Below are 24,375 nucleotides of genomic sequence, written 5' to 3' on the forward strand. Positions count from 1 at the left end.
ATGATAGAGATGGATGGATAGAGAGATGGATGGATGATAAAGAGATGGATGGATGGATGATAGAGATGGATGTATGATAGAAAGATGGAAGGTGGATGGATGGATGACAGAGAGATGGATGGATGAATAAATGATAGAGAGATGGATGGATGGATGTATGGATGATAGAGAGATGGATGGATAGATGATAGAGAGATGGATGGATGATAGAGAGATGGATGATAGAGATGGATGGATGATAGAGAGATGGATGGATGATAGAGAGATGGATGGATGAAGGATGATAGAGAGATGGATGGATGGATGGATGATAGAGAGATGGATGGATGGATGGATGATAGAGAGATGGATGGATGGATGATAGAGAGATGGATGGATGGATGATAGAGATGGATGGATGGATGATAGAGAGATGGATGGATGGATGATAGAGATGGATGATAGGGAGATGGATGGATGGATGATAAAGAGATGGATGGTGGATGATAGAGAGATGGATGAATAAATGATAGAGAGATGGATGGATGGATGGATAGAGAGATGGATGGATGATAGAGAGATGGATGGATGATAGAGAGATGGATGGATGATAGAGAGATGGATGGATGGATGATAGAGAGATGGATGGATAGATGGATGGATGGATGATAGAGAGATGGATGGATGGATAGAGAGATGGATGGTGGATGATAGAGAGATGGATGAATAAATGATAGAGAGATGGATGGATGGATGGATAGAGAGATGGATGGATGATAGAGAGATGGATGGATGATAGAGAGATGGATGGATGGATGATAGAGAGATGGATGGATAGATGGATGGATGGATGGATAGAGAGATGGATGGATGGATGGATAGAGAGATGGATGGATGATAGAGAGATGGATGGATGATAGAGAGATGGATAGAGAGATGGATGGATGGATGATAGAGAGATGGATGGATGATAGAGAGATGGATGGATGATAGAGAGATGGATGGATGGATGATAGAGAGATGGATGGATAGATGGATGGATGGATGGATAGAGAGATGGATGGATGGATGGATAGAGAGATGGATGGATGATAGAGAGATGGATGGATGATAGAGAGATGGATGGATAGATGGATGGATGGATGATAGAGAGATGGATGGATGGATGGATAGAGAGATGGATGGATGATAGAGAGATGGATGGATGATAGAGAGATGGATGGATGGATGATAGAGAGATGGATGGATGGATGTATGTATGTATGTATGGATGGATGGATGGATGGATGGATGGATGGATGGATGGATGGATGGATGGATGGATGGATGGATGGATGGATGGATGTTAGAGAGGGTGCAGGGTCCGGGCCAGGATGCAGAGCTGCAGTCTTACACACTTCTCTGCTGCTTCCCGAGGACCAACGCCGGCCAATAAAACTGTAGGATTGCATTATGTAATTGGCGACTCTAACCAGGTGCCTAGCAAAATAGAAGTGGTTGCAGTTCCCCGCCCTCCAAAAGTTCATTAGGTGTGGCAAAATAGAGGCGTTAACCAAAATAACCTTGTAAAAATTAAAACCAATGCGCATTTGGTACATGTACCAATTAGAGACCGAAAAATTAGATGCAGACTACTAAATATACGATCGTTAAGCTCCAAGTCTCTGTTACTAAATGATCTAATTACAGAGAGCAGGAGTGATATTTTCTGCTTAACAGAAACATGGTTACAGGAGGAAGAGTATGTTAGTTTGAATGAATCGACTCCGCCCGGCTACTTTAATCATCACATTCCTAGAACCACGGGCCGAGGCAGAGGAGTCGCAGCAATTTATAACTCCAGTCTTCAAACAAAAAATTGAACCTAAGTGCGATTATAATACATTTGAAAGCCTCAATTCATATAAAACAGAGGTTATCATTCTTGGTCCAGAGCATCTTAGGAAGGGATTAGATGGTGTTGCGATGGCTTCCAGTGCAACTGTGAGAAACCTTGGTGTTGTTTTCGATCAGGATTTGTCGTTTAAACCATATTAATCAGGTTTGTAAAATAGCATTTTTCCATCTCCGTAATATTGCAAAGATTAGGAAAATCCTCTCGCAGAGTGATGCAGAAAAACGAGTTCATGCGTTTGTATCTTCTAGACTGGATTACTGTAATGTGTTGTTAGCAGGATGTCCAAGTAATTTGCTGAATAGGCTCCAGCTGATCCAGAATGCAGCAGCACGAGTGCTGACAGGAATCAGCAGGAGAGACCACGTCTCTCCAATGTTAGCTTCGCTCCATTGGCTACCTGTTGAAATTCAGAATCCAATTTAAAATTGTATTACTTGCATTTAAAGCCCAAAACGGCTTAGCGCTGCAATATTTGCAAGACCTGATAGTGCCTTATGTTCCTGACAGAGCTCTCCGTTCTCGGAGTGCAGGTTTACTCGTAGTTCCTAGAGTATCTAAATGTAGATTTGGAGGGCGGGCGTTCTGCTATCAGGCACCATTACTATGGAACCAACTTCCAATCTGCGTTAAGGAGGCTGACACCACCTCCACCTTTAAAACCAAACTTAAAACCTTTCTGTTTAGTAAAGCCTATAGTTAGTGTTTAGTAAACCTCTAGCTGGTGTTGGTAAATCTCTAGGTAGTGTAAACTCTAGTGTGTTAGAGTCAGTAGTCATAGCTGCAGCTATAGAACAAAACTATAATAGTTAGTCTCAAATATAGCTTGGTGGTAGATATGCTGCTATAGGCTTATGCTGCAGGGGGCACCGACATGATGAATTGAGAGATGGATGGATGGATGGATGGATGGATGGATGGATGGATGATAGAGAGATAGATGGATGGATGATAGAGAGATGGATGGATGAGTGGATAGAGATGGATGGATGATAGAGAGATGGATGGATGAGTGGATAGAGATGGATGGGTGATAGAGAGATAGATGGATGATAGAGAGATGGATGGATGGATGGATGATAGAGAGATGGATGGATGGATAGATGATAGAGAGATGGATGGATGGATAGATGATAGAGAGATGGATGGATGGATGATAGAGAGATGGATGGATGATAGAGAGATGGATGGATGATAGAGAGATGGATGGATGGATGAATGGGTGATAGAGAGATGGATGGATGGATGGATGATAGAGAGATGGATGGATGGATGATAGAGAGATGGATGATAGGGAGATGGATGGATGGATGGATGGATGATAGAGAGATGGATGGATCGATGGATGGATGATAGAGAGATGGATGGATGGATGGATGATAGAGAGATGGAAGGATGATAGAGAGATGGAAGGATGATAGAGAGATGGATGGATGGATGATAGAGAGATGATAGAGAGATGGATGGATGGATGGATGGATGGATGGATGGATGGATGATAGAGAGATGGAAGGATGACAGAGAGATGGATGGATGGATGGATGACAGAGAGATGGATGGATGATAGAGAGATGGAAGGATGATAGAGAGATGGATGGATGGATGGATGGATGGATGATAGAGAGATGGAAGGATGATAGAGAGATGGATGGATGGATGGATGGATGGATGATAGAGAGATGGAAGGATGATAGAGAGATGGATGGATGGATGGATGACAGAGAGATGGAAGGATGATAGAGAGATGGATGGATGACAGAGAGATGGATGGATGGTGTAGGGTACCAGGACCACCATGGATGGTGTTTCCAGTAGAACAAGACCTGATGGTCCTTCATTCTACTGCTGTGACTCATGTGATGAAGGTTAAAATATTAAACCTTTGAAACCCAAACCTGGTTCTGTTTTATTGGTCTTTAAACAGCTTTCTATTCTGGAACAGTATCTCTGACCCAGAACTGGTCCAGAACCAGCCGACCACCCACCAAGTACCCACCCAGAACCTGCAGCAGCTGTGGTTCTGGTAACCACCTAGCTGCAGGTCAGAACCAGACCCATGAAGGTCAGAACCACCAGAACCACCAGACCCATGAAGGTCAGAACCACCAGAACCACCAGACCCATGAAGGTCAGAACCACCAGACCCACCAGAACCACCAGAACCACCAGAACCACCAGAACCACCAGAACCATGAAGGTCAGAACCAGAACCAGAACCAGAACCACCAGAACCAGAACCAGAACCAGAACCTCTCTACTGGCTGATCAGGTGTGAGAACAGTCTGATAGATGTTTTTGTCCCTCAGAGATGAATTTATTCATTTGTTCTTCACTTGATCCGACTGGCATCACACACATCTGAATTTATTCAACGCTGCCGACACGGATCCCAGAGACCCGGTTTGGACCGGTTTGTGTGACCTGCTGGAACACGGCTCCTCATTAATGCCGTCAGCAGAACCGGTTCTGATCAAAGTGGTCTTGGGACCCCGAGGGAGACCCGGATCCAAATAGATGAAGGTACTCTTGTTTATTTGTGAGGATCCCCATTAGCTCTGCCCTTAAACACAGCTAGTCTTACTGGAGTCCACGTTAAAAAACTATACATTTAAAACATACAGTTAAAAACAAGACATAAAGAAAGAAATAACACAACAAACCTACATTAAACTTTACCGTACATGTAAATCCTTATCTTACAGCAGAAAAAACATACATGAAACATTCCAATATACAGTAAAACATCATCTACGCCATGAAAATCAGATCAAAAATACACCTTACCCTGTCCAGTATGTATATCTGTATAAGTGTCTGGTATCCTATACATATGATATTCCAAGGTGTTTCTTAATTAGCTTTTTGAATATTGATTTCTGTCATATAGTGGTAAAGAATTCCATGATTTCATTGATCTATATTCTACTGCATGCTTAGAATATATATATGTATATATATATATATATATATATATATATATATATATATATATATATATATATATATATATATATATATATATATAATAAATGTTCAGTCAATATTCAGTTCTTTCAGATTTTCAGTGGCATGTGTCCATATTTTTTATGTCCTGGGTCCCGCACCAGGAATTCTTGAAAGTTCCATATGTAAAATGTCCATAAACAGATTAAACCATGTTGGTAGATGATGTGCTGGTTTCCATCCAAGAGCAAGCATTTCTTTAGCGGCTGTTAATCCTGCCAGGTACACAACTTTTTCTTTGTAATGTAAATGTAACTGAGAGTCATCTTTAATCAGGACCCTGGGAGAACATGGGGTTGCCTTTCCAGTGACGTTGGAAACAGAACATGTGAAGGAATGATCCTGTGGTGTTACTTGAACAAAAACTGCAAAGAGGAGAATTGATTTTGTTCATTGCATGCTGTTTTTTTGGTGTTAAATAAGTTCTATGCAGGAAGTTAAAATGAATAAACTGGTGATCAGGATTTTTTTAGGTAAATTTTAAGTTGGTGAAAATGTGTTTCCGGGGTAATTCATCACGGATTAGATCGGTCTGCCAACGTGACTGAAAAGTAAGGTTTTTATATGTCGACTTGAGGAGTAATTCATACAGTGATGAAGCTAAGCCTCTGGATTTATAAGCCTTGATAATAACCAAGCGGAAAGGCAGTGAGTCCAGTTTTCTGTGCCAGGGAACTCCATACGCTTTCATCGAGGATCTCAGTCTCAGACAAAAGAAGAAAGAAGTACCAGGTAGAAATGTTGCTGTTTGATGTCGAGAAATGTCCGCAGACCTTCATCTCCATAGAGATCTTTTAAAGTATGGACTCCTCTGTTTGTCCAGGGAGGAAAGACAAATGGACGAGAGTCAGAGAGCAGAGAATGGTTATGAAAAATTGGAGATTCCATGTGCCATTTTTGTGTTGTTTTTGTGATCTTCTGTGCTTCTTGCAGTAAGAGATGAGAAATGATAGGGCCAAACTGTAATGTGCAGGTGAGCTGATGTTGCTCCCAGGTGAAACCCATCCAGGTGATCAGAGGAGCAGCACTTCATTAGCTCCAACAAGGGACAGCTGGGGAAGAGGTGCCGATCGGCTGCATACAGAGGCGGTCCTGGCTACTGTTGCGCCATGGGCAAACTGTCCATCAGACACCCCACCCCCCCACCCCCACCCCACGCTGCAAAGAAAAAAAAAACACACCCCATCAATGAACAGTCACGTATCTTTAATAAATAAATGAATAAGACAAATAAATGAAATACAGTGTGTATAAAAAAAACCTGTGAAATTACACCAATCCTTCACATATTCAAATGTATAAATAATGAATAAAATAAAATGAAAAAAAATACACTTAGGCTTATTTACATAATCTGAATTGAGTTCTCAGACTGTAACAGATTTTTTAACCTGGCTCTTTCACCCTTTCACAACAGGTGTAAAATAGTAAAGTGCAATCTAGAACTTGACTTTTCTAGCGTTCTTTGCAGCAAAATCATCAATTACATCATCATACAAAATCTGTTGTGCAAATATGATTGATGCTGATGATGGCGAGTCCAGAGAGACGCTCCTGTGACATTGTGGACCTAGAGTATGTTTTAATAAGCTTCAGCTTGGAAAAACTCCTTTCTGCTTCTGCTACTGTCCCTGGAAGGATCAGACCAGTTCTGATTGCAGTCTTGTATCTCACAGCTCCTCACACAGGCTCACCGCCAAGGTTTTTTCCTCCATCAATCTGATCTACAACCCGCAAGTTTTTTTTCACCCTCCACCACCTTCTCTCCTATTGGGCGCGCCAGCGCTGCATGGTGAAATAAAAAAAAGTTCAATTGGGGCAGGAAGGCGCAGGCGCCCTCTCGCGCTTTGTGCCCTCGATGCCCCTTTCACATAGAGGGCGCGAAGCACAGACCGCCGCCGGCTTTCCCATTCATTGACTACGTTTACATGCAGTCAAAATTGGGGTTATTGCTAATATTCCGGTGACTGAAACATTGGGAATATTCCGTTTACATGGTGATTAATCATTCAGGATATCTGGATCAAACCAGCGACGCACGGAGAACGTGATGACGCAATTCCCGTCATTTCTGCTTCTTCTTCCTGTATCCAAATTCAAAACAAATGCTGCTTCATGCAACTTTTCTCTCACCTTCTTGTAAATCTTCTATCCCGGTACTTTGTACCGTCTACAAATGCAGAAATGTTCATATCCTTCATTACATTTATGAAGTGATTAGTCTCCTCCTGGTCTTGGTTTCTCCGTGTTTATAAGAACTTCCTGGACTCAAAAGACCAGGATTCCTTGTGAACAGAACATGTGCAGAAAACAGATTCATGTTCCGTTGATGGGGATATTCTGTTTGGTGTTTACATGACCCAATATTCAGGTTTTAAAAGGAGTAACCCAGGGCTCATATTCGGGTTTTTAAAAACCCGAATATGAGCAAATTCCGGTTATTCAAAGGGGTTATTGGTGTTTACATGGCCGTGCAAATTCGGGTTATTGCCAATATTCGGCAAAAAAGGTTTTTTGCCGAATTTTTTAAAAAGGTTATTGACTGTATGGAAACGCAGTCACTGTGTATGTGCGACCGCGGCGCAAAAGCTCTGCCACCGAGCTGAATATACACTACATGGAATAAACCAGTCATGCATCCGTTCTTTCGCTTTAATGCAGGAAAAGATCAGACATAGCAGACATAAGGTGCTTATAGCAGGTCCATATTTTTTTTTAAATCAGTACAACAGTGTCTATTCAGACAAACGTAACTTCAAAGTATATATATATATATATATATATATATATATATATATATATATATATATATATATATATATATATATATATATATATATATATATATATTATTTTTTTAATTAAGGTAGCCTATTTGAATTGTTATGAACATCTATAGTCTTTACATTTCCCTAAACTGGCATCACATGCCTCAAACAGTGCATGCGTGCTGCTCAGTCAGTGAGAGAAATTACATTGACTTGATTTTGCTATTTCAACATCGTTCGAAAAAAAAAGAAAAAAAACAATGACAGGCAGACAAAGAGCTTATAGCAAGTTCATATTTTTAAAGGTGAAATCAGTACAACAGTGTCCAGACTAATGTAACTTTAAAGCCTGTTTGAATCATTATAAAAATATATACAGCCTTTTATTATTAGGGCTCGAGCACTTACAGTGCGAATGCCCTATTGTAGCTGTAGGAATTTTTTCTTCTGACGAAAAGAGGGCCTTTTTTCCCCCTAAACGTGCCCCAAAAGTCACCAAATTTTGCACCAAGCCAGGCCTGGTGAAAAATTAGATATTTATTGGTTTGCATTAATGGGCGTGGCCTAATGGCTCAACAGCGCCCCCTAGAAAACTTTGTGCCTCAAGCCCCACAATACGGTTTGACGTACATGCACGAAAATCGGAACACACCTGTATCATGTCACAACTTAAAGAAAAGTCTCTTGGCGCCATGGCCCAAACCGAACAGGAAGTCGGCCATTTTGAATGAATTGTGTAATTTTGCCGCAATTTATGCCATTTCTTCGGCAGTTAATACGGCCCGAACCGTAACGTGCACCCAGGTGTGTTATACATCAAAATGTGCGTCTCCATCCTGCGATGACTGCATTACTTTTCTCAGTCAAAAGCGTTACCGTGGCGACGCTAGACGCCAAAAAGCGCACCCCCGCTTCTTCTGATCCATATTTGATAGTTCCTACTTTCTGCCATAACTTTTGAATGGTTTGATATAAAGACTCGTGGGTGGTGTCATCGGACTCGGTATTGTGTCCTTGAACATAATTGGTGCAAATTAGCACCGCCCCTTCATCTGATTGGTCGATATCTGATAGTTCCTACTTTCTGCCATAACTTTTGAATGGTTTGATATAGAGAGTCGTGGGTGGTTTCATCCTCTAAATGTCCAGGCCTGAAGAATCTACATCAAGTCATACAAGTTTCCACTGCAGCCTGAACGTGCACAAGGGGGGAGGACCGTTCATCGCTCCTTGCAGCTTTAATTTGTTTTTATTTTGCTTCACACAAATACAAGGATGAAGAAAAAAAACAACAAAAGAACAGAAGAAAAATTCAATTCAATTCAAAAAATATTTTAGAAAAACAAAACAACAACAAGAAGAAATGTGTGTGAGGAAGTTAGAAGCTATATGCTGATATGAAAACCACACCCAAACAATATACTAAAGTTAAGATATTAACAAATATAAAAATCTCAGTTACATATTAAATGCACAAACTGAACATTTCCTGTGTAGGAAAAAGTCCTATTATTCCAAATGAAATGATTTAGAGAGCAGAGCATTCTGAAGTTTCTACATGGACAGTCACAAAGATAAATCAATTAAATACATAATTGTTCCACATGATAACTGCATGGTATTTAATAGAAAACAGGACGTTTTATACGATGGAAGATTAAGTTTCTTAACCTGTCGGGTTGAATAACTATGAACTTGAGAGTTATTAACAAAATAGTATCCAAAACCATGAGGTAAATCATCTCTTATTATTCACTTTAAAGAGAAATGTACAGATTTCAAGTCAAGTCAAAAGATTTGAAGAATGTTGATGTCGTCGATAGTCAATAATTGCAATTTAAACAATAGAGTTGCACTTGAAACATCGGCTTTGGAAAAAGTTGCTAATCTAACAAAACATTTCTGCAACAATAATATTTTCTGCAAATAAGATGGAAAGGTACTTGCCCACACAATATTTCAGTATGTTAAATATGGATAAATCAAAGTATAATATAATGTAAGGAAACATGAAATGTGTACAAAATCTCTTATTTTTCCTCAGGATCCCAAGAGATTTATGGACCTTTTTGCAGACAAAGCCAACCTGTTCTCTCCAAGATAGTTTATCATCAATTAATATACCCAAAAAACAGGTAGTTGAAATAAGAATATTTGGAATAAATATGAAGTTTAATTAGTTCACTATCATATTTCTTATTCCCAGCAAATAAGATAAAGTTAGATTTTTTTAAGGGATGCCTGATACCATTTTTTTCACACCAAGTACGAGTACGAGTATTTTAATTTGTGTACTCGCCGATACCGAGTACCGATCTGATACTTCTACCACAAAAATTACTAGGCTAGAAAATGCAATGAAAAATGCAATGAATTGGATGACAGGTTTTATTTGCAACAGAAATTCAATTTTAAACTAAACTCAGCCGGCGGGGCTTTCCTCTGCGCTGTCTCATCGCAGGTACATCAACTGAGCATGTGCGTGTGAAACAACATAAACAATCAAATAGAATTTAAAAAACAGGCTAAATGAAATGATGTTACACACTCTTGTACAGTAGTTGGCGGTATGCACCTTAAAGTTGGTTGGGATCCGCCAATAAAACAGAGAAGAAGAAGAAGAAGACCATAAACGATCCCATTCTTACAGTCCGGTTAGCCGCTAGGCGGCGTGGTGTGTGGTGGTGGGAGGAGAGTGATGCCTGTGAGTGAGACTGGCAGTGCCGTTTCAGGCAAGATAGTGACAATTAATGCAAGCGGGATGTCAGCAGTGTGGACACACCTCAAAACAACGGACGACGACAGAAGCAAGACAGACTGCGGCCCGTCGGCGCGGCTAACGCGGCTAACCGGAATATAACAATGGGATTGTTTCTGTTGTACTGTGAGTTACGTGGAGTGTTTAATAAAGTTCCCTGTGAGTAAGGGTAATACTCAACCGTCCAGTTTGTATAATTAAGGAAGATAGGAACAGCCACAGAGCAGCAGCTCTGCTGCTGCTGCTCAGCCAGGCTGCAGATTGACCCGGGGAGCCGCTGGGCGGCTCAACATCTCCCCCTAATGGCGTTAACCAGTAACTACAACAACAATGAAGTATCGGTGCGTGGTATCGGAGAATTTTTGCGAGTACGAGTATATGAGAGCAGTATCGGCCCCCGATACCGATACCAGTATCAGTATCGGGGCATCCTTTTTTTTTACATTTATTGAAAGCTTATTTATTTGAAACCCTATTGAGTAATACATAAGGAGGAAGAGTATGTTAGTTTGAATGAATCAACTCCACCCGGCTACTTTAATCATCACAGTCCTAGAAACACGGGCCGAGGCGGAGGAGTCGCAGCAATTTATAACTCCAGTCTCCAAATAAAAATTAAATCTAAGTCCAATTATAATACATTTGAAAGCCTCACGCTTAGTCTGAAATTTCCGAGCTGGAAATCAGAGAAGCCAGTTGTGTTAGTGGTAGTGTATCGGCCCCCTGCTGGTGCGTATCTAGAGTTTTTGTCTGAATTTTCAGATTTCCTTTCTGGATTATTGATCAGTACAGATAAATTCATCATAGTGGGTGATTTTAATATTCATATGGATGTTGAAAGCGATAATCTTAAATTTGCTTTCAATTCTCTTCTAGAATCAATGGGTATCTCACAAAAAGTGGACGGGCCGACGCATTGTTTTGATCATACTCTCGATCTCGTTCTCACCTACGGTGTTGAAACTGATGGTCTGTTGGTGTCACCTGTAAACTCCCTTTTATCCGACCATTATTTAATAACGTTTGAATTGAATGCTGTTGATGTTGAAGTGCAGGGCAGGAGGTATTATTTTAGCAGATGTTTGTCTGATGAAGCTATTGCTAAATTTAAGGAGACCATTGCTCATCTTGCGACAGTGGAAAATAGTGAAGCGTCTACTGAAGCAATAGAGGCCAGTGACCTGGGTTCTACCTCTGATGTTGATGTTGATTTTCTTGTTAGTAACACTGCTGATCTGTTGCACTCAGCTTTAGATGAAGTTGCTCCTTTGAAAAGGAGGGTTTCTAGCCACTATTCGCATGTTTAAACAAAACGTGCGTAAAATGGAAAGGAAGTGGCACTCCTGTAAGTCTATAGACTCCTATCGTGAATGGAAAGATATTCTAATAGTATATAAAAAAGCCATTCGCAAAGCAAGAACAGCTTATTATTCAACGTTGATAGAGGATAATAAAAGTAACCCACGTTTTCTGTTCAGCACTGTAGCCAGGCTGACAAAGAGTCACAACTCTGTGGAGCTGTGCATTCCTGCAGCTCTCAGTAGTGAAGACTTTATGAGCTTCTTTAACAGTAAAATCACGAGAATTAGAGAAGAAATCAACCAGCCGGTTGTGGGCGTTTCTTCAGCTTTAGCGACTTCTCTAGGCTCTGACTTGACTCTAGACTGTTTTGATCCTATAGACCTCCCTGAGCTGACTTCACTCGTTAATAGAGCTAAGTCAACCACATGTATGTCAGACCCCATCCCGACTCGACTATTCAAAAATGTTTTTTCTCTTATTGGTGCGACAATACTGGACCAAATCAACCTATCCCTAAGCTTAGGATATGTACCACAGGTTTTCAAAGTGGCAGTAATTAAACCTTTACTTAAAAAACCTTCTCTTGACCCAGACACCTTAGCTAATTATAGACCAATTTCCAACCTTCCATTTGTATCTAAAATTCTGGAAAAAGCAGTTTCAAGCCAGTTATGTGACTATTTGTATAGAAATGATCTGTTTGAAGTCTTTCAGTCAGGGTTCAGAATGCATCATAGCACAGAGACAGCACTGGTTCGAGTCACGAATGACCTTCTTATGGCCTCAGATAAGGGATTAGTGTCCATATTGTTTCTACTGGACCTCAGTGCTGCTTTTGACACTATAGATCATGGCATTTTACTGCACAGGTTAGAGCATGTTGTTGGGATTAAAGGGACAGCTCTACGTTGGTTTAAATCATATCTATCTGACAGGTTCCAGTTTGTTCATGTACATGAGGTTTCTTCAGAACAGTCAAGGGTCTGTTATGGTGTTCTGCAGGGTTCAGTGCTAGGGCCAATCTTGTTCAGTTTATACATGCAGCCGTTGGGAAGTATAATCCAGAATCAAGGCATACACTTTCATTGCTATGCTGATGATACGCAGCTCTATTTGTCTATGAAGCCGGATGAGACAGAACCGTTGGTTAAACTTCAGGCATGTCTTAGGGACATCAAGGACCGGATGTCCAGAAATCTCTTGCTTCTAAATTCAGATAAAACAGAGGTTATCATTCTTGGTCCAGAGCATCTTAGGAAGGAATAAGATGGTGTTGCGATGGCTTCCAGTGCAACTGTGAGAAACCTTGGTGTTGTTTTCGATCAGGATTTGTCGTTTAAACCATATGTTAATCAGGTTTGTAAAATAGCGTTTTTCCATCTCCGTAATATTGCAAAAATTAGGAAAATCCTCTCGCAGAGTGATGCAGAAAAACTAGTTCATGCGTTTGTATCTTCTAGACTGGATTACTGTAATGGGTTGTTAGCAGGATGTCCAAGTAATTTACTGAATAGGCTCCAGCTGATCCAGAATGCAGCAGCACGAGTGCTGACAGGAATCAGCAGGAGAGACCACATCTCTCCAGTGTTAGCGTCGCTAGACTGTAAAATGGCTACCTGTAAAATTCAGAATTCAATTTAAAATTTTATTACTTGCATATAAAGCCCAAAACGGCTTAGCTCTGCAGTATTTACAAGATTTGATAGTGCCTTATGTTCCTGGCAGAGCTCTCCGCTCCCAGGGTGCAGGTTTACTCGTAGTTCCTAGAGTATCTAAATGTAGATTTGGAGGGCGGGCGTTCTGCTATCAGGCACCATTACTTTGGAACCAACTTCCAATCTGGGTTAAGGAGGCTGACACCACCTCCACCTTTAAAACTAAACTTAAAACCTTTCTGTTTAGTAAAGCCTATAGTTAGTGTTTAGTAAACCTCTAGCTGGTGTTGGTAAATCTCTAGGTAGTGTAAACTCTAGTGTGTTAGAGTCAGTAGTCATAGTTGCAGCTATAGAACAAAACTATAATAGTTAGTCTCAAATATAGCTTGGTGGTAGATATGCTGCTATAGGCTTATGCTGCAGGGGGGCAACGATATGATCCGCTGGGCGGTGCCTCTCACCCTTCTTCTCCTCTCCTTTTCCCTGCCTCTCTTCTCCATTACCATTTTTATTTATTATAAATATCTCATAGCTATAATTTTTGTCCATCGTTCCTGTAGTTTCTTGTGCCGGCCCCCCTTTTTTCTCTTTTGTGCATGTTTGCTGCTTCCACCTGCCTACGTGGATGTCTGCTGTTGCTGCTTCCGCCTGCCTGCACCCCCCCCCCCCCCTCTGGTCATTGTGTCATTGTGTCATCTTATGTTCATGTTCTTGATCTCTGGAAAGCGTCTAGAGACAACATCTGTTGTATAAGACGCTATACAAATAAAATTGAATTGAATTGAATAAGATCATAATTTACATTTCTAATAAGAATATTTAGATTTCTATGAGACAAAAATGCTGCTGTCATCTGCAAAAAGCAATGGCATTGTGGTGTTAGATACTGCAGCAAGGTCTTTAATATAAATAAGAAATAATAAAGGTCCTAATATAGACCCTTGAGGTACACCAAAATGAACAATATTTATTAATAAAAACATTTATTTCTGTTGTAATATAATAACTCAGCCACTTATGAACATTTCCATGAAAGCCATATCTAAACAATTTTACAAGAGAAAAATAGAGTGGTCTACGCAGTCTAAAGCTTTAGAAAGGTCTAAAAATACACTTAGTGCAAATTCGTTATTATCTAATGCTGTATGTACTCATCAGAAATTTCAATCAGAAAGTTCTAAGAGTGCCATATAGTTTGATTGATTTTTACGGAACCCATATTGATGACTATACAGAATATTGTCTGCATCCAAGTGTTTCAGGATCCTTTTGTAAACTAAGATTTTTGAAAAACATGGCAATATCGAAATGGGTCGATAATTTGTAAATGATCTTGGATCACCAGATTTAAAAAATTGGAATAATTTGGCTATTTTTAAATCAGAAGGTATGTTGCCAGTTTCCATGGATAATGCAAAAATAAATGTAAAAAAGCTCTATTATAGCAGAAATGATTTCTTTAATTAGGGGGGCGCTAATTCCATCATGACCAGGTGCTGATATTTTTAAATAATGAATAATAATAATGTCTTTCACCTCTTTAGAATCAGGCAAATCAAAAACACTAAAAGATGGAAAAGAACCTTTTATATAGTCTAATGGGTTGTGTTTTGTAACAGCTATCTTTGTAGCAAGAGATGCGCCAATATTAGAAAAAAAAAACCTACAGGCAATATCAATTGGATCGTTAAGAGTAGAATTTCCATCCTTAAAGGTTGAAGGAAATTGTTTGGAGGCCTTTTTTCTTTTAATTAATAACTTTCTATGTAGCCTTAATGTTGCTTTCAGAACTTGTAAACTGAACAGAGTAGAACCTTTTCTTGGCAGCTCTAAGAAGATGAGTGTATTTATTTTTATAAGATTTATAAGTAGCCAAATTTAAAGGAGTTAGTGATGAAATATATTTTCTATAGAGATTGTTTTTGATTATGGAGGATTTCTTTGAATTTTGCTTTATTAGTTAAATTGGATTTTCTATACATGATTGCAGACTTGTTTTATTAACTTTTGTCCGTCTAGGACAATTTGAAAAATTGGAAAATGATCAGATATATCTGTAAATAAAATTCCCGATTTTGATTCATGGTTTAGACTATTAAATAATATATTATCAATTAGTGTAGCAGATTTGTTGGTTATTCTGGTTGGTTTGTTGATAGTTGGATGAAAATAACTTTCACGTAAAAGGTTTAAAAAATCTTCTGTAGGAGAGTAAGTTTCCCTTTTAAAAAGGTCAATATTGAAGTCCCCAAGGATATGACACAATTTATTTTCATTATTTATCAACTCTAAAGTATTCATTAGACTATTATTAAAACAAGAAATGTCCGTATCTGGTGGACGATAGATGCAACCTAATACCACTTTTTTATTATTGTTGTGGAACACAATTTCAATGAAAACTGATTCAGTCCCCCTTCAATAGAATTTAATATAAGATCAGATCGATTAACAAACTAAAAATTTTGATGGACAAATATTGAAACTCCTCCACCAGTCCTAGACTGTCTGATGAAGTGAGTAGAGATATAGGATGATATGTATATGTATAAGGTTGTCAGTGTAGAACTTGAATGGCTGAACATATTTTAATGATCTCTTTATCCAAATGCATGTGTTTTGGCATAACAAATTATATGATGTCAATACAAATGAAATATGGCTTCCAGTTTTCAAGATGGTGGGCCAATCTGTTTTCCCTTGCAATTCGATTGGAAATTAAGTTTCTAAATTTAAACCGGATTAAAATCTAAAAAAATAAAACATTTATAAAAAATGTTTATGATGATCACCGATCTACAAGCTCATAATGCAATGTGACGCGTTGTGAGCTTGTAGATCTGCTGTTTTCACTATTTTGGGTCCCGCGCAATCTTCAAATTTATCTTTTGGGTCAGGGTCAAAAAAGTTTGAGAACCACTGAAAGTGCTCACAGTGTCACAGTCAGTGTGAACACCTGTATACAATCACTGGCAATCATGCCAGCAGTATTTAAGCCCCAGTCTCACACCAGTCTCTTGCCAGATTGCCTTGTGTGTGTACTCCAAGCTCTCCAGCATTATTTCAGCCAACTTTTTGAATTCATACTGACCCTTGCATTTGCACTGTTTTTTTAGATTTTGCCCAGCCCTTACTATACCTTTTGCCTTTGTTCATTGACCCTTTGCTTATCCATGGTTAAGATTTATGCCTGCTCCTTTCCCCCTTTTCCCCCACCATTAAAACCTGTTGAGTGTCTTTTGAGTCCTTTTATCAAGTTGGTGAAAGGATTCCCCCTCTCTCAGCATAAATGTATTAAGAATGTCCACTTCTAATCCACTAAATTCTGCAGTTCAAACTGACTGGAGAAAGTGTTGTCTCTGTCAGACTGATAAAAATGAAGAGTTAAAATCTCCTACAACTCATTATGCATGTAATCCTGAAAATGATGGTTATTTTATGATTGCCACAAATGTACCACTCAAGGAAAAGATGCCACTTGGCAAGTAGTGTGGATGACACTCCCATCAATTGCCCAGAGCTGTGAACAACTCACGATGTCAGAATAATCAAAATTGGATTTTCCAATCACATTCCAGGTCAAAAAACGCATAAAAACAGCTTTTGTGGCAGCCATTTTGGAAAACGGCAGCCATATTTTTTTTTTTTGCGTGGCCAACAGGCTTTTTTGAAAAAGTAGACCTAAAACATACTTTGGGCAAAATTTGGCGCTTGTCTCACAAAGTGTACTATCGTTTGACTAATGTGCCTGGCTAATATATGTCACATCCACTCCAGCTCATACCTGCCTCCCTCACCTGCCAGCTCCGCCTCCTCGTGTCACTATGGTTTCTCCATCCTTCCACACCTGCTCCACATCTGCAATCAGCCCTGGGCTTCTACTTAAGCACTGCACTCCCAGCCAGTCCCTCCATAGATACATTTAGAGATACAAATGAGCTCAAATTCAATGAACTAGTGGACTTCAAAACTGCACAGCTTATGTTCAAAATCAACAAGAACATGCTGCTAGACTGTATCCAAAACATGTTTAATTTAAGACAAAGCCATTCCAACCTCAGAGGGGAGAGCATATACAGGAAATCAACAATCAGAACCAACACCAAACTGAGGTGCTACAGTGGCAGTGGTGGATGATGGAATAAGTTGGAGAGGGATTTGAAATCATGTAGAACCTTAACCTTATTTAAAAAAAACATTGAAAAGAAGGATGATTTCTCTATATCAAAGTAATGAGCGGTGATGCTGCTATGTTTATTTGGGTGCTCATTTATTTGGTGATTAAAATCCTTTTGAGGGTAGGCAATGAATACGCTTTGCTTCAGCCTACACCTTTTTCAGTCTGGAAACTTTTTTTTTGTAATGTTTTCTTTGAACAGTGTATTTGTTTCCTTGTCATTTTTTATTTTATTTTTAATTTTGTAAAAACTATTTTTATTTTTATTTTTTTTTGTGATGTCATGACCGAAATTATACCGAACTGAAACAATATAAATAAATTCACCTTTATTTGACTAAAATGTCTGACAAAAGTATCTCCTGAGAAGGTTTTTAATTTTGACTTTAAGGTTACATCATTTCCCTGCCATATCTCTGTTCTACAAACAGTTCTTTAAAATTTTGTCTTTAAACATTTTTCAAAAAGTTGAATAATTAGTGATGTTGTTGCACCAAGTATTTTTGGGGCCTTGCTTTGAAAATATATTTTTTTAATAGATCAAATCTACCAGTTTATTCTTTTACTAAATTTGTTGCCAATACATTTTTTTTTCTTTTTTAATTAATATAAACGTGGGTGGGGGGGTGGCATCCGCTGCTAGTCTGAAAAGAGAGAAACACAGGGAAACGCACAACGAGCACACAAGCCTTTGAGATCTGAGGGGTATTCCAGAAAGCAGGTTCAACAAACTCTGAGTCAAAACCTGAACTCTGAGTTGATTTACCCTGAGATAGGAAACTCAGAGTTTTTGGTTCCAGAAGAGCTGATACGAGTTAGTTCAATCAACTCTGAGTACCCTCTGTCCCCAAGCAGGTAGCCATCAAACTCTCCTGTAATTATATAGTGAATACATTTTGAGTGTGTTAAAAGAGGGAGACAAGGGAATGATATTTGTACAAAGCTTTACTTACCATGTGCAAATCTGCTGCTCAGGGTACACTCACGATATATTCGTGAGTCATGCACGGAGCCGGGCCACTTGGCTTCAACATTTGTGATGATGTGTGCAGCATTACATATGATCTAGGCAGGGTAGAGAATGAGACGTTAGTCACAGTATATTGTGATGTATAGTCTCTGTTATTGCAAGACAGTAGTCAATGTACCTGCACATTAATGCTGTGGAAGGACTTCCTATTCACATAGTCTCCTTCATTAATGGAAGGAGCAGTGATAGGAATATGTGTGCCATCGATGCAGCCTAATCACATTGGGAAGCCCTGCAAAATAAAACCTAATTATTGATCCTAGTCAGAGGTAGCAGCAAAATGTCATTAACAGAATATCATTTGAAATATCATCACCTTCAACAGAATTTCTATATCACTCACCTGCAATCCTGTGGAATTCCTCTTTGATGGTCCAAAGAGGTTTGTGCCCAGGGAACACTACAAATATGTCCAGTGCAAGGGACGCTTTTCTCACGGCTCTACACACAGTTGCTTTCCCAATGTGTTCTGCGTCGCCAATGTTGTAAAGAAAACTTCCGTTGGCAAAAAAACCAAGCGCAACACAAAGAATTTGCTCTGAACTGAGAGCACGTCCGCGGTTTGTAATGTTGGATATGTATGGCCAGAGAATGTTGTTCAGGTAAATAATAGAGCGTGACGAAAAACGGTAACGTTCTGTGAGGTACTCATCAGGGAATGAAAGAATATCCAATCTTGGTCTTAACATCCTCTCTTGACGTAAGGCATTGCGAATTAATTCGGCTTTGGTTTTGATTGGATTTCGGAGGAAAGGACACCCCATGTCGGATAGCTGCTTCAGGCTCAGCAGGAGGGAGGAGTAAGAGAGAAACTCAGTAAAATTTCTACAGAGTGCGTTATATTACTAATATTATATTGATCAATTTTGCAAATATTCATGTGTCTAACTTTGTGTTATATGTGCAGTTGCAGGAGAATTTGATGGCTATCTCCTTGGGGATAGAGGATATCCATGCCTCCCCACGCTGATTACCCCGTACCCCGATCCGGATGCTGGAGCGCAAACACAGTTCAACGTGGCTCACAGCAGAACCCGGGTCAAAATCGAGATGACATTCGGGATTCTCAAAGAACGGTTCCAGTGCTTGCGCAGGCTGAAGGTCTGCCCAGACAGGGCATGTGATATAATTGTCGCATGTGCCATATTGCACAATTTTGCCACATTGCGCAATGAATTCACTCCAGTCGTCGAGGAGCCGGTACCGGAGGAACCATTTCAGCAGCAGGTTGACATGGCGGATGGTCATAGAGTTCGTGACCAATTTTGTTTAAATCATTTCAGTTAAACACACTTGACAGTGTTGACTTTTTTATTTTTTATTTTTTCAATTCCTTTTCCCATTTTGCTTAATTTCCTGAAAAGAGAAACATTGTATTAAAGATAGAATAATGGAATCAGTAGCCCCTTTCACACAGAGATTCCGCAATATTGGTGTAAAGAAGTCCTGCCAATACGCCGCCTTTGTTGGTTCACACAGAACCATACAACGCCGGCATAACGCCGCTCCCGTCTGTAAATTCACACAGCATGCCGGCGTTCCGCAATCAGAGGCGTGACGACAGCGTCAGCGTCTAGTGTGACGTATAACACGCGCGTCGGGCAGCGACCTTAAATACAAAGAAGAAGAAGAGTATTATTTTCAAAACAACAATGGCGGGTAATGTGAGTGCGGAGGTGCTTTTGCTAACCGTGTACATTTTCACCACCATTCAAGCGCAAGCAAAGTTGCTGTCCGTTTTATTCAATATGCTGATGCATACTATGGCGGCTTCGTCTGAGCAACGTGTTTCTGGGATCAGAAACACTTTGGAGGAGAAACTGAAGAGAAGCAGGGAGCGGTTCGAGGCAGAAAGGCGCACGGACCTCAGTCGCCGTAGACGGAGACGTTTGGTTCTTCTCACTCAATTCGCGCTGGTCTCTGAAAGAAGAATGTGGAGGAGAGAGAGACCACAAGGGCCCGTGTTCTGGTCTAATGTCCTCAATAATTTTGATGACGAAGATTGGCGGAGTCATTTTCGTATGTCGCGGAACACATTTGATTTTGTGTTGGGACTTGTTGAGCCACACCTGAGGCGCAAGAAAACAAACTGGCGACAGCCTCTAGAACCTCGGCTTCGACTAGCCGTTGCTTTGTGGTGGTATGCTACCCCATGTGAATATCGGTCTATCAGCTGTATTTTTGGTGTCGGTGTCTCCACTGTTTGTGGGTTGGTACGCCAAGTTACCGCAGCATTGAAGACGGCCCTTTTTAAACGATTTGTTGACCTGCCGAGTGGTGCACGTCTTCAGGAGACAATGGACGGATTTGCCGAACGGGGATATCCAATGTGTGCTGGTGCCATCGATGGCACACATATTCCCATCATCGCACCCCATGACGACGCACCAGCCTACTACAATCGGAAGGGGTGGCACTCCATTGTTCTCCAGGCTGTTGTTGACCATAACTGCTGGTAAGGATCAAGGCCTACATTGCAATTATTTGTTTTTCAAAATCCCCTCCAGACATGTTTTAAGATGTCTACTCTACTTTGCATAATAATTTGTGTCTGACAAGGTTTTTCCTACCAAAACAGTAAATTTGTTTTGTTAAACTCCAAAAAATCACAGCTACTCCTTCTGCCTCATTAAAAATTGAGCACAGATATACTTTGTCTTTTCAGCTGATCAATCTGAAACAGTCTAAACTCTGCACATATATCAAGAAGCACAGTGAAGCTCAAATGTGCAACTGGAGGAACAAGAAATTTTAGTGTGGAGGGGGACTTGAACTATTATGTGTTTCATATGTTGATCTAAACACCATCTTTTTGTTGTTTCAGCTTCACAGACGTGTATGTGGGTTGGCCTGGCCGCACACATGATGCTCGAGTTTTAGCCAACTCGCCCATCTACAGAAAAGCCGAAGAGCAAGGCGGGTACCTCTTCCCACGCGAAGTAAGTGTATATATCCCATTTGACAAGTATATCTGTCGAGCACTCAAGTTTATGTGTCAGATGTAATTATATAAAATACAATCACGGTGATATACCCTATATAGTGTGTATATGACGTGTGTTTTATTTATATTTATATATATATATATATATATATAAACACACGTCATATACACACTATATAGGGTATATATAAATATATATATATATATAAACACACGTCATATACACACTATATAGGGTATATATAAATATATATATATATATATAACACACGTCATATACACACTATATAGGGTATATATAAAACACACGTCATATACACACTATATAGGGTATATATAAAACACACGTCATATACACACTATATAGGGTATATATAAAACACACGTCATATACACACTATATAGGATATATATAAAACACACGTCATATACACACTATATAGGGTATATATAAAACACACGTCATATACACACTATATAGGGTATATATAAAACACACGTCATATACACACTATATAGGGTATATATAAAACACACGTCATATACACACTATATAGGGTATATATATACTTTTTGCCAGTATGGACATGAAGTAGGTCTTAAATTGCATTCATAATGTTCTCAAACAGTTCTTAAGTCTTACATTTAACTTGTTGAAACCTGCAGAACTGATCAGAACTGTTAGTGAACTCAAAGGTTGCAGAAAGTACTTATACATCCTCATTGCTCTGCCCACAGAAATCCATAACTGTCGACGGAGTGGAAATCCCTGTGCACATAATCGGCGACCCAGCTTACCCCCTCAAAGGGTTCACCAACCACCAAACACTTGATCGGCGGCAGCGAGGCTTTAACTATCACTTGAGCTCGGCAAGGATGGTGGGTTTGGTCGCCTGAAAGGTCGCTGGAGGTGCCTGGCCAAGCGAAACGATGTTGCCACTGCTTTTATGTCGGACATTGTGGTTGCCTGTTGTGTTCTACACAACATATGTGAGATTAACAAAGAACACTTTTTGCAAGAGTGGAACACTGAGCGACCTGATCTCCCTGAGCCTGATCGGGTTGCTTATCAGGGTGCACAAGCTCACGGCCACCAGGCTATCCGTGACTCAATTATGTCAATTTTGTAAGTTATGTTATCATACTTGTGGTGTGATAATTGCCGATACAAGAAATCACATTCTTACAGATGGAAATGATGCCTGTTGACAATAAAACTATTTGTTGTGGCTTAATAGTGTGCAGACCTCACTCCTTTGTACCCTGAAATTGAATATTGTTTGCCTTGCACCTGAAAGATTTGCCTGGATGTGCACACACGGCATTTAAAAAAATAATTGATCATAGAATGAAATATGCATATTTTGTGTGTTCAACTGCTGTGTAAGGTAGGACAACATCAAAACACCCATTTTCTCTTAAGTCAGAAATAATGTCTTTGCAAATTGAAGGTGTTCCTTTACAAAAAAAGGCATGGTTTGCATAAAATTATTTGCTTGCTGTTATTTCTAAGCTAACACTTAAGCAAAGGTGCATTGCTGTACAAAAAGTGTGGGAGTTCAGATCTGAGAAACAAAACAGAAACTGAAGGGATTAGGTAAAGTAGCTTTATTATGTGTAACTTAGTGCAAAGTAAACATAAAAGGGCAACAATATAAAATGGCAACAATATGAAAGGGCAAATAACTAGAAAGGAACATTTGTGCAAAAACAGCAGTGCAAAATTACAAGGCACAACAGGGTGTGTGTGCATAACTCAGTCCAGCTGCTGGATGATGAAGGAGGAGGAAGGTGGGTCAAAAGACTCGTATGACTCAGAATGGTGGCGAGTGTTACTGTACTGGGGTGGCGGCGGAGAATAATAATTCCTTTGGGCGGGATACCGGTGCTGTTGGGCTGGAGCAGGGTGCTGAGGGGCTGGAGCAAGGTGCTGAGGGGCTGGAGCAAGGTGCTGAGGGGCTGGAGCAAGGTGCTGAGGGGCTGGAGCAAGGTGCTGAGGGGCTGGAGCAAGGTGCTGAGGGGCTGGAGCAGGCATTCGCGAAATGAGGTCCCGCAGAAGTGAGGCCTGTGTCTGCATTTCACGAGTGATGTCTCTGAACATGTTGCTGAACAAAGCAACATGGTCTGCCCGCTCACGTGTGTCGGCCTCTCGTGCCTCTCTCTCCGCCTCCTGCGCCTCTCTCCTCAGCTGTTCTTCATGGGCCCTTTGCCTGTCCATCCTTACGCGATCCCGCTCCTCATCCTCTCGGTCCATGGCCAACAGCAGCTCCTTTATCTCGCTAGTCACCACCTGGGCCTTTGTCATTCTCCGCCTTTTCTTCGGCGGCAGGTTTTCTATAGAACAATAGAGCACAAGCGACATTAGCGAGACGGTCCTTCATGGTCAAACACATTAAAAACATATGGAAAAAACACATCAATCACGAACAAAAATACGTTTTTACCTGATTGGTCGTGAGGCACAGTTTCCAAGCCGCTGCAGTCTCCGGTGTCTGTAACGTTACTGCTGCCCGGGGGAGACGCAGGAGACGCAGAACCGGTCTTGGCGGTGTCGTCCATGTTGCTCAGTAGAGCAACAGGATTTGCGGAGTGGCTAGTCCCCCAAATTGACGGGCACAGGTCAAAATATGGCCAATCCAGTCGCCCTCTGCCACTCCTGCCGTTATGGTCATTGACCTGATGAAACTTCTTTCGAAGGCTTTTAAGTTTGCTAATAACCTGTGCCTTGTCCCGGTCAAAGCCGCGCTCCTGGAGCTCTTTCGCCAGCTTCTCCAGCAACGGTCCGTCTTTTACCGTCCCCGATATGTGTCGGTTTATTTCGTCCTCTGCGCGGAGGGTAAGGAGCTCCCGCACCTCTTTGTCTCC

Source organism: Cololabis saira, chromosome 13, assembly GCF_033807715.1.
Source record: "Cololabis saira isolate AMF1-May2022 chromosome 13, fColSai1.1, whole genome shotgun sequence".
Taxonomy (NCBI): Eukaryota; Metazoa; Chordata; class Actinopteri; order Beloniformes; family Belonidae; genus Cololabis; species Cololabis saira.